This window comes from Gorilla gorilla, chromosome 18 (assembly GCF_029281585.2).
Source record: "Gorilla gorilla gorilla isolate KB3781 chromosome 18, NHGRI_mGorGor1-v2.1_pri, whole genome shotgun sequence".
NCBI classification, from domain to species: Eukaryota; Metazoa; Chordata; class Mammalia; order Primates; family Hominidae; genus Gorilla; species Gorilla gorilla.
Genome location: NC_073242.2, coordinates 66,967,563 through 66,979,847, shown reverse-complemented (window position 1 = coordinate 66,979,847; position 12,285 = coordinate 66,967,563). Strand labels below are relative to the sequence as shown.

Sequence of the window (12,285 nt, the reverse complement as noted above, 5' to 3'; positions counted from 1 at the left end):
GTGGTGGTGGATGCCTGTAATCACAGCTACATGGGAGGCTGAGGCAGGAAAATCATTTGAACCCAGGAGGCAGAGATTGCAGTGAGCCGAGCTGTTACCATTGCACTCCAGCTTAGGCAACAAGAGCAAAACTTTGTTTCAAATATAAAAAAATAAAAAAAATAGAAGGACTGCGGCCCCTGCCTGGAGCACTCCGCCCTCCACTTCTCCTTCCCTGCAGCCTCGAAGACCACTTCAGCCTTTACCTGTGCTGCCCCTGCTGCACCATGGAGAAGATCCCAAGCTGCCAGAGTCTTGGCTCCCAGCAGGTGGCGGCTTGGCCGCCCAGTGTGGACTCTTTGTCCAGGGTCAACTGCATTATGAAGAAATAATTCCAGGAGGCTATCACCTGAACCAGTAAAGCTTGGATTATGCCCAAGGGAAGCAGATAACCTGGATACAGATGACCAGAAAGCGTTATGTTAAGAGCCATTGACATTTGAAGATCATCAGAAGGGAAGATAAAACATGTCAAAAATTGTAATAGCCTCCACTTCTCATTCAGAGAATTCAGTGCATACAAAATCAGCTTCTGTTGTATCATCAGATTTCATTTCAACTTCTGCCAACAACTTTTCTCCTGATTTTAGGGTCCTAAGGGAGCCTAACAAGTTAGCAGAAATGGAGGAACCACCCTTGCTTCAAGGAGAAAATATTAAAGACACGGCCAAAGATGTACCTTATATATGTCCATTCACTGGTGTTGTACGAGGAATTCTGACTGGCACAAATCATAGGTTATATTTTAAAACCATGGAACAGGATCCCCCAATTTTTTTAGATGCTTCTCTTGGTGTGATAAGTAGAGTAGAAAAAATTTGTAGTGCTTCTAGTCGAGGTGAAAATTTTTATGGACTAGAAACTGTGTGTAAGAATATTGGGAATGTACGATATGCTCATAAACCTCAGGGGCAAACAAGAATATCCATGTTTGAGAATCTAATGAAGTATGAATTTCCTGTCTCTACTAACCTGCCTCTTTTTGTTTTTGAATACAAAGAAGTAGTCCCTGAAAATGGGTGGAAGCTATATATACATATTTTAGAGTATAGAAGGCAAGGAATTCCAAATGAAAGCTGGAGAATAACAGAGATAAATGAACGATATGAACTTTGTGATACATACCCCGCCCTCCTGGTTGTGCCAGCAAATATTCCTGATGAAGAATTAAAGAGAGTGGCATTCTTCAGATCAAAAGGACATATCCCAGTTTTATTATGGATTCATCCTGAAAGTCATGTCACAATCACTCGGTGTAGCCAGCCCATGGTTGAAGTGAGTGGAAAGTGAAACAAAGATGAATAATACCTTCAAGCTATCATGGATTCCAATGCCCAATCTCACAAAGTCTTTATATTTGATGCCCAGCCAAGTGTTAATGCTGTTGCCAATAAGGCAGAGGGTGGAGGTTATGAAAGTGAGGATGCCTATCAAAATGCTGAACTAGTTTTTCTGGATATCCACAATATTCATGTTATGAGAGAATCATTACAAAAACATAAGGCGATTGTGTACACCAACATTGAGGAAACTCACTGGTTGTCTAACACAGAATCTACTCATTGGCTAGAACATATTAAGCTTATGCTTGCAGGGGCTCTTAGGATTGCTGACAAGGTAGAGTCAGGGAAGATGCCTGTGGTAGTGCATTGCAGTGATGGCTGCGATCCCACAGCTCAGCTCACTTCCCTTACCATGCTCGTGTTGGGTGGATACTATCTAACCATCCGAGGATTTAAAGTCCTTGTGGAGAAAGAATGGTTAAGCTTTGGACATGGATTTCAAGTAAGAGTTGGCCATGGAGATAAGAATCATGCAGATGCAGACAGATCACCTGTTTTTCTTCAATTTATTGACTGTGTCTGGCAGATGACAAGACAGTTTCCTACCACATTTAAATTCAATGAGTATTTTCTCATTACCATTTTGGATCACCTCCATGCTGCTTATTCAGAACACTCCTCTGTAACAGTGAACAACAAAGAGGAAAAGAGAATCTTCCTAAAAGGACTCTGTCGCTGTGGTCTTACATAAATAGCCAACTGGAAGACTTCACTAATCCTCTCTGTGGGAGATATTCCAATCATGTCCTTTATCCAATAGCCAGCATTCACTGCCTAGAGCTCTGGGTGGGATATAACATAAGGTGGAATCCACGGATGAAACCACAGGAACCTGTTCACGACAGATATAAAGAACTTGTTGCTAAACGAGCAGAGCTTCAGAAAAAAAGTAGAGGAACTACAGAGAGTGATTTTAACAGATCAACCTCATCCTCAGAGAGAGCCCGCTCTCCTGCACAATGTGTCACTCCTGTCCAAACTGTTGTATAAATGATTGTAAGATCAGGGGCATCATTGCTACATGCTATTCATTACACTGGCAGCTCTATGAGTAGAAAGTCTTCTGAATCTAGAACCCATTTATGAGAGAAAGTTCAGTCACTTTATTTATTTTAAATCTCTCTAGGATGAGTTTAGAACTGTAGCAGTGCAGGTGGCTTAAGTGAAATAACTCCATATGTAATTACATGATTATGGCACTAATCTTTTAAGTATCCAAGGAATATTAAAATACTTCAATCCTGGATCCACAGTGGGAACAAGTTTCTATTAAAAGGCAAGTGCTGTTACAAATTTTGGCATCAGGTAATATTAAAATAAAACCATTTAGAAATACACTCTGTGCTCACTGTGCAGAGGAACATCAATTTTCAAACCACTGGGCCTTGAAGTCATGACAGATCAAAATTATCTGATACCCTTTCTCCATTCCAGGTTTTTCTTTTTTGCAGTAATTGATTTACCTTGATCACTTTTCAGCTTCCATATTCTTCATATAGTAAAAGGCAAAGTGTTGAAGATATTATTGTGTAGTAGTAGTTGAAAATTGTTGCTGTCATTATTTACATACTTAAAAGGTATTGGCAAGTTGATCCAAAATTAGAGGCCTTATGGATGTGCTTGGGGGAAGATGAAGGGGAGAAAGTAGCCATACAGAGGTTCAAAGAATTCCATGCCCTTCAGATTAGCCAAATTACCAGAAACATCGTGGAAGATATTTTAAAAACTAATTATTTACTACAGTGTATTTCACTTGTTTTGTGTTTTCTGAACACACAGAAGCTAACTGGCAAGCTTTTAAGAAGTATTTAAAAATCTTACTATGATTGACACTTTTTCTGAAGTTTGTATAAATAGCTTATGGTGAGAAGTACTATGCTCAAATTTTACATTACATTTTCTTCTTTGCAAATCCTATAATTCCACCGAATGATTAAGTCTGCCAAAGAACATATTACATGTAAAAGATGCATTACAATTGCAAAGCCAGTAAAAGAAATCTTGCTTCACTGTTCACCTGCTACAAGTAAGAGTTTGGTGCTGGTAGAAACATTTGACTTTGATATCTATTTTATTCTATATAAGAGCCATATGTAATGTACTGTAGCAAAGGAGCTTCTGTCCCTTGGTCTTTCAATTAAAAGAAATTCCAACTAACTTTTAAACTTTAAAAAAGAAAAAAAAAAGCCACCTAAGAAATGAGAAAAAATATTGCAAATAATATATTTGATAGAAGTTAATATCCAGAATGTATAAACAACTTTTAAACTCAACAAAAAAGTGAATAACCCAATTTAAAAATGGGCAAAACTCTCAATAGATGTTCCTACAAAGCACATATACAAATTCCCAGGAAGAATTTGAAGAGGTGCTCAAAATCACGAATCTTTAGAGAAATAAAAGCAAAATCCTAATGAGATATTACCTCACGCTCATTAGGATGGCCAGTATCAAACAAGAAAAAATAACAAATGTTTTCAAGGATGTAGAAAAATTGGGACACTTGTGCTCCGATGGTAAAAAATAATAATAATAATGCAGCCATTATAAAAAATAGTACAGAGGTTTCTCAGAATTTCTGGATCTCTATCTAAATGTGCAAAGCAGGACCTGAGAGAAACATTTGCACACCCATGTTTATAACAGAATTATTCTCAAAATCCAAAAGGTAGAAGCTACTTAAATGTCCCTTGACAGATAAATAAGTAAAGAAAATATGATATATGTATTTTATGATGTGTATTTTATCATATAATACATATTTTATCATGTGATATACAATGAAAAATTATTTAAAAAGGAAATCTTATCACATGCTACAATAACAATAAATGTTTAGGACATGATGTTAAGTGAAATATGCCAGGAAACAAAGTGACAGTGAGTGTACGATTCCACCTAAAAGATATCTTAACTAGTCCAATCATAGAAACAGAAAGTAGGTGTTTGGGGCTTAGGAGAAGGTAAAACGGGCAGTTGTTGTTTAATGGGTATTAAGTTTTCGTTTTGCAATCGAAAAGCTCTGGAAGCCTGTTGCATAACAATGCAGATATATGTAATACTACTAAATTATGCAATTACAAAGGTATAGAATCATGAATTTTGTTATGTGTTTTTATTACAATTAAAAATATGGTAAAGTGAAACATAAAAGAGATATAGACATAAACTTTTCAGAATATTACCTTCAAATTACAAAAGTATTTTCCTCACATAAACATAATATGGATTCATCAATAAATACATGGGTAAATTAAGACTATTTACATGACTACTCTCCTGAACAAGATAAAACAACTTTCCACACCAGCCAACAAAGAAATATGCAAGATAAGTTGTGAACAAATGGAATATATTTATAGAGGCAAACAAACATACATGCTTTTATTGGTGATAGATATGGCTGATGCATATTTTAATTAAAGCCCGCATTGACTTAACGTGTACACACAGAGATGCAGATTTACATCCAAAATCACAATACATAGGTAAAACCAAACACAATACATGAATATCAAGGAACCTACCCTAATAAAGAAACACAGTAATACTAAATTGCAAAATAAGAATGAGAGAAACATTAACCAATAAACTCCTATATAAAACATAGATGTACTATTAGGGAAGAATCCTCCTAGATAACGACAGTTTTCAACTGTGACTGTGCACCCGTGGTGAGCAGGGATTTTGAATCATGACTGCGTTAGGGAACGCTCAAGGGGGCAGACAGTGCCACCTCCAGAGAAGCCACTGCTGCGTTACGGGGCACACCGGGCAGTGCGGGTTGGGGCAGCTGAAGCGCTGGCTCCGGAGTCTCCGAGGGCGCCCCGGCCCAAGAGACACCGCTCATGGCCTCTAGCGCCCGGCAGGACACCGCCACTCTGGGGTCCCTCCTCTTCCTGCTGCTGCCGCTGCTGCTGCCCCTGCTGCGGTCCTCGCGCCTGCAGTCCCTACTGGGTGCCTGACTCCTTCCTAGAGTGCGGAGGTCCTGTTCCTTCTGGAGCGACAGACAGCTTTTCTCCCAGCCTCCTTGCTTGCTCGCCCGGCAGGTGCAGGAAACGAGATCTGAGCTGGTCCTGCGTCTTTGAGGAGCTGGGCGCCCGATTGTGAAAACAAGGAGGCGAGCTGCTGGGAGAAGGGGCAACAGAAACGCCAGGCTCATGGGGCCCCTGGCGGCGACGTGGGCAGCGCTGGCTGCTGCCTAGACCAGATGGTCAGAGGTACCAGAGGTCGCCATCGTCCCCACCCTTTGTCCCCTAACCGGCATTCATACATTCTGTGCTCAAGAAACGGAGGCGGCAGCAGGAGCTGCTGCTCCAGGAGGCGTAGTGGCCTGGCAGGGGGCACACAGTTGCCATCTGCTACCAGCCGAGCTTGTCTGCAGCCTGGGCCCGCGAATGCTCCCCCTTCTACAGGACACACTGCAGCCCTTGTCCTGCTTGCTCCCCCGCCTGCTGTGCAAAATGCTCAGGTACCAGATCTCAGGCATTCCTGGCAAGCGTAGCGCGGTGGGGAGGCAGCAGGGAGGAGGGGTTTGCCAAGAGCCCTGAAGAGAAGAAACAGAGGTGGCTGGCTGGTTCCAGTTGTAGGTAGGGGAGTGGCAAACCCCATGGAACCTTGTCTTTTCAGGAAGACTTCGGTTCAATTTTTTTAAACTGTTTCTTATTTCTTTATTGTTATTATTATTATTTAGCAACTAACATCTGCATTTTTTAAAATTTTACTTTAGGTTCTGGGATACACTTGCAGAACGTGAAGGTCTGTTACATAGGTATACATACACTTGCCATGGTGGTTTGCTGCACCTATCAACCCATCATCTAGATTTTAAGCCCCACCTTCATTAGTATTTGTCCTAATGGTCTCCTTCCCCTTTCCCCCATCCACTCCCCCGGACAGGCGCCAGTGTGTGATATTCCCCTCCCTATGTCCACGTGTTCTCGTTGTTCAGCTCCCACTTATGAGTGAGAACATGCAGTGTTTGGTTTTCTGTTCCCGTGTTAGTTTGCTGAGAATGATGGTTTCCAGCTTCACCCATGTCCCTGCAAAGGACATGGACTCATTCTTTTTTATGCCTGCATAGTAACATGGTATATGTGTGCCACATTTTCTTTATCTAGTCTATCATTGATGAGCATTTGGGTAGATTCCAAGTTTTTGTTATTGTAAATAGTGCTGCAAAGACATATGTATGCATGTGTCTTTATAGTAGAATGATTAAGGAGCTTCTGCACAGCAAAAGAAATTATCATCAGAGTGAACAGGCAACCTACAGAATGAAAGAAAATTTTTGCAATCTATCCATCTGACAAAGGTCTAATATCCAGAATCTACAAGGAACTTAAACAAATTTACAAGAAAAAAACAAGCCCTATCAAAAAGTGGGCAAATGATATAAACAGACACTTCTCAAAAGAAGACATTTATGCGTCCAACAAACATATGAAAAAAAGCTCATCATCACTGGTCATTAGAGAAATGCAAATCAAAACCACAGTGAGATATCATCTCATGGCAGTTTGAATGGCAATCATTAAAAAGTCAGGAAACAACAGATGCTGGCAAGGATGTGGAGAAATAGGAATGCTTTTACACTGTTGGTGGGAGTGTAAATTAGTTCAGCCATTGTGGAACACAGTGTGGCGATTCCTCAGGGATTTAGAGCCAGAAATAACATTTGACCCAGCAATCCCATTACTGGATATATGCCCAGTTCAATTTGTATCTGTTCTCCACCGGCCTGAGCCTCTGAGAACAGAGGAGACAGGGCTCTTTAAAATCAACTTGGCCATAATGGTCTGGACCCTTGCCCCAGGGCAGTCCTCCTTCTGGGGCTCTTTGCAGCCTGGAAGCTCACACCTGTCCACCCCACGTGTCTTTAATACAGGGTCTAGTTAGGTCTGGCTGGCAGGGATGCTGAGATGCAGCACGACCTTGCCAGATCTTTGCTGTTACAGGGTGGTTTAGCCTTCAGCACTCTGGACTATTTCACTCTCCTCCAGAAGCCCCTGTGAGCCTCAGTGCTGCTGGGCCCAGGCCCTGACTGCCTCTCTATGGTCCCATCTTATCGCACCTAAGTGCACCAGGGCCTCACTCTGCCTTTTCCCCTTTCCCAGAACAGGCCCCATTCAACTCCAACAGGACATGCCTGGACCATGTGCACCCCTCTTCAGTGTTAAAACATAAAAATAATTCCTTTTTTTTTTCATTCAACATGTAACTGATTTAACATATAAGGAGGTCAGCTTTGTGTGTAGATATGCATGTAAATATATATAAAAGTTCTAACAATGTGGGAAGATTAACATCCTTACACTTTATTCAGTGATTTTACACAGTGTTTTTTTTAACCATTTCTCTCACACTTTTTTTTTTTAATTTTTGAGACAGATTCTTGCTTTGTTGCTCAAGCTGGGGCACAGTTGGAAAATCTCAGCACACTGCAGCCTCTGCCTCCTGAGTTCAAGAGATTCTCATGCATCAGCTACTCGAGTAGCTGGAATTACAGGCATGTGTCATCAGCTGTTTTTTGTGTTTTTAGTAGAGACAGAGTTTCACCATCCTGGCCTCAACTGACCTGCCCGCTTTAGCCTCGCAAAATGTTGAGATAACTGGTATGAGGCACCATGCCCAGCCTACCTGTCACTATCTCTGTGTTTATTTGTTCAATGGGAAAATTATCAGTGAAGACAACTTAGTATGATGGAGACAAGCTTGTGCAGTCATTGACAGATGCTTAGGGGAAAAACTTTCATTTCGCATTTACAGCTCTCAGAGCTAGGATTAAAAACTCCTGGTCATAAACTCATGTGATGAGAATTTATAGCATGCCCTCATTTTCTACATATCCACCTGCATTTATGGTTGCCTTTCAAACTTGCTAGAAGGGAAAGAAGTGGGGATGTGTCCCCGTTAGAGCTACTCTCCTCTCCCTAGTGGGTCTCTAGTTTGTGCACTGTCCAGATGGCCCCGGAGCTGATGGTCAAAGGGAAGAGGTCATGTTTGTCACGAGAATGCTTTGCTACATCAGGATTCAGCGAAGCTCTTCACTGTCTGGAACCCATGCAATCTCCAGAGGCAGGGTAGAACTCAGAAATCATCACTGAGTTTAGGAAGTGAGGACAGAAGTTGAGGGATGCCCACAGGAGAGAGGCAAAATGCTCCCTTTGGATTTCTAAGTGGTTGCTGCTGCTTCTTGCATCAGCCTTGCTTCTGACCACAATGTGTTCCTGGTCCCTTCTTCTTGGCATTTTACTGTTTGTGTCCAAGGAAAAGAGTCCTGGATGGCAGTGATGAGAAGGATGCCTGCCTGCTAAAGCTGATCCCCTGGTGAGCTCTGCAGCCTGTTAAGCTGAGCCTGAAATTCTTTCTCACTGAGTGGTGATTCAGACCATGGAGGGTCCTGCTCCTGTGGTTCTGCATTCAGAAGAGATTGTGCCTTTTCCTGAAACTCTGAGGTTGGTAGGACATCATGCAGATGGCTGGTTTGGTTGCTTCAGCAGATGGGATGGCTCCTTCTTGGCTTGTGTCACAGGGGAGACTCAGTGTACATGGGCTGCTAAGGTGCTCCTGTTCCAGGTTCCCATTGAATCACGACATCCTGGGACTGCTTGCCCAAGCCCCATCAATGCTGAAGGTGGGATGTGTCTTGTTGACCCAGATCCTTAAATTGTGGCTAAGAATAATCATGCTGAGACTGTGCCTTTAAGGCAGAACTTCCAGGCCAGTTTCTCATTTTTCTTGTCATCCTGATACTTTCCCTCACACAGAGGCCAGAAACAAGCCTGTGTATGGGAAATCCCCTACTCCTAGAGATGGTACCATTGACACATGACTCCTAAGTGCCAGAGAGGTTGGGAGATCTCTCCCATCTGCACAGCCAGAGTGGTGTGAGCATCATGACCCTTGGAGCCTGGCTCATGCAGCCTGCAGAGGGATCCAAAGGTTCATAGGATGTGGGAGATGGAGGAAGAGCTGGTACAAATGACAGATGGCTGGTGAAAGAATAGGAGGCAGGAAGAGGATGGGACCTGCCTGGGGCAGTGCACATGTTTTGTTCCAGCCAAACAGTCAGATGAGGTCTTGGTCTAGGACCTGGTGCCAGGGAATTCACAAGCCGCCTTCTGCTGTGGCCTGGGAGCTGAGGTCTTTGGTTCTGAAACCAAATGTAAATTTTGGACTCTGGAATGCCTGTCTGTTTAGCCAGTTTCTCTCTAATGGTGATTCCAGGAAAGGATTTCTCCTGGAAATTTTTGAGGACTCTTCTCAAAGGCTTCAATGAGTACACTGGTTTGTGATTGAGTGATGAATGTCCCTTTCCTTCTGCCTTCATATTTGGCTTATACAATAAAAATTAACCATGACAGTTATGATCATATCTTTCTTGACAATAGAGGAAACTTCATTATTGATGACAACATAGCCTCATTCTCCTACATTAAACATTCTCCTACATTTAACTTCCTGAGTTTTCCATGTCAACTATCTAGAAAACCTAAAAACATGAAATACTAAAATTTAGAAATAAAGACCTCAATAGGTACCAATTATAAAAGTAAATCCAAGAAGAAACAGAATATATGAATACACGTATAACAAGTAAAGAGATTTACTTAATTAAAAATATCACAAAAAGAGAAGCCCAGAGTCACATGGCTTAACTGGTAAATTCTACTAAAACTTTAGTGAAAAATTAATGCCAACTCATCACAAACCTTTCCAGAAAATAGAAGACAGTTATTGAGAACACTACCTGATTTTTTTCTATGAGGTCACTATTACCCTCATACTAAAGCCAGACAAAAGCATCGCAGGTAAATATGAATATGGATGAATTTCCCTGATAAATACATACAGCAATTCTCAAAAAAAAGAATGAAATGAATCAAGAACATATCAAAATAATTGTACACTAAGACCAAGTGGTATTATTTCACAAATGCAATGTTGACTTATCTAATAATCAATCAATGCATTACACAAATAGATAAAGCAAAGTAACAGAAAGATCCCTGCAACAGACACATAGAGTGTTTGACCAATCCAATATTTATTCACAATTAATCTCCCTAGAAAGGAGGAGTACAAGCAAACTTTCTAGATCTGTTAAAGGGCATCAATGAAAAACTCATGGCTAACCCCATAATAATAAAATACTGGTTGTTGTATCTTGACATTTGAGAACAAGACAAAAATGTTAACATCCCATGAAATTATATAAGAAAAATAAACAAAATCATCCATGTGGGAAAATAAGAGGTTAGAATTGTCTATCATTGCAGAGGACATAAACTTGAATATAAAAGTTTATAAGAAAGTAATTGAAACCCACTAACACTAATAAATGAGTTCAGCAAGGTCATAAGATACAGAATCAATATACAAAGTTCAATTTTACATTTATGTACTAATAATGATAAACCTGAAAATAAAATTAAGAAAACAATTCCATTTGTATGTGTATGAAAAAGAAAGAAATATTTAGGAGTATATTTAATCAAATGGAATTTTAAACTGAAAAAAGTTCTTAAAATAAACTTTTTAAAAACTGAAAAAAGTAGGCATCAATGTTCATTTAGCTAATATTATTACATTATCAATTGTATCCATTTAAACTCCATACAATAAAATAAAATATATTTTAGCGTTATTTTTATTTTAATAAATAAAAGTTGGCTTAAAACTCATATACAAAATATAAAGCAAACTAATTCTATGTGTCCAGAAAAGCCTATCCTAATTTTTCTATTTTACATGTACTATAAATCAAATAGATTTTGTTTCATATTTTATAATGGATCTTCAGATAAAATCCAAATTGTTAAATATATGAAATTGATTATAAGCTTACCTATGAGATTTTTACTCATTGTAGGAATTTAGAGAACATTAAGTTGCAAAGACAGAAGCAAATATCTTTGCATGAATTATGAAGGAGAATACTCACAGGAGTGCTTCCCACTTTTATCAAGTGACTCATACAATCTTACTTTAGGAAAAACTGCCTCTCATTTTAGACACTCGTTCATAGCAGATTCTAAGTAGAACCAGCAGCAAGTTCATATGCAGGAAAACTGCTGACTGTAGAGGATTTTGTCTCCCAGCTGATGACATGATTCTGTCTTTCATAAGCTATTCCAAAACTTCCACAATGATGGTAGAGTTCAGTAAAGTGGAGTGCCAGGCTTACCATCCCCATGCTCCTGGCAAGCAGCACCATCGCCCCTGAGCATGGTGACATAGGGCATGCCATTGACACCCACCTTGCTGCTGTTCACCTCCACGTACTAAGTCGCTGTACACTTTGCAGTGGAACTCCACCTTGTGGCGTCTGGTTGGCCAGAGGCCCTGTGGTTTGAATGGGATGTTCAGGAGAGCACATTGAGCTCAGAGACTGCCCACCTTCCTGCCCCCTGCCCCCTGCCCCCTGCCCACGGGCCACAGCCCTCACCCAACTGTCCAGAGTGCATGTCTGCTGAAGGCTGCTGCACTTGTTCTCCATCACAGAGGTGAAGTGACAGCAATCTGATGGCACCACACTCCATGACCAGGCTCTACTGCTGTTGCCACAGCTCCAGGTGGAATGGTGGGTGAGCCAGGGACAGGTCCCACCTTCCACATACAGGCCACACTGCCATCAACTTCCAGGCCCACTTCAATGTCCTGATATGATGCTCTACTTGGAACTCTTGTGGTTCTTCAGCCAGGAGATGGAGAGAATGCGGTTGCCAGTAGCCAGGCAGCCAAAGTTGGTTTGGGTGGACAGCATGGCAGGCAGTTTCCTGTCTATCCACTGGGGCCAAGTCCAGTAAGGGGCCTCTGCTCATGGAAGTGCATGTGAAGGCCATAGCTCAGGTGAGGAGCAGAGGCCCATCTGACCAGACCCCCAGTCCAAGGTCACTCC

At 41.2% G+C, this 12,285-nt stretch overlaps 1 pseudogene; it reads left to right on the top strand.

Moving 5' to 3' along the window:
• The first annotated feature begins 266 nt into the window (after positions 1–266).
• On the top strand, positions 267–2,372 carry LOC115933325 (myotubularin-related protein 2-like; annotated as a pseudogene).
• Positions 2,373–12,285: the final 9,913 nt, after the last annotated feature.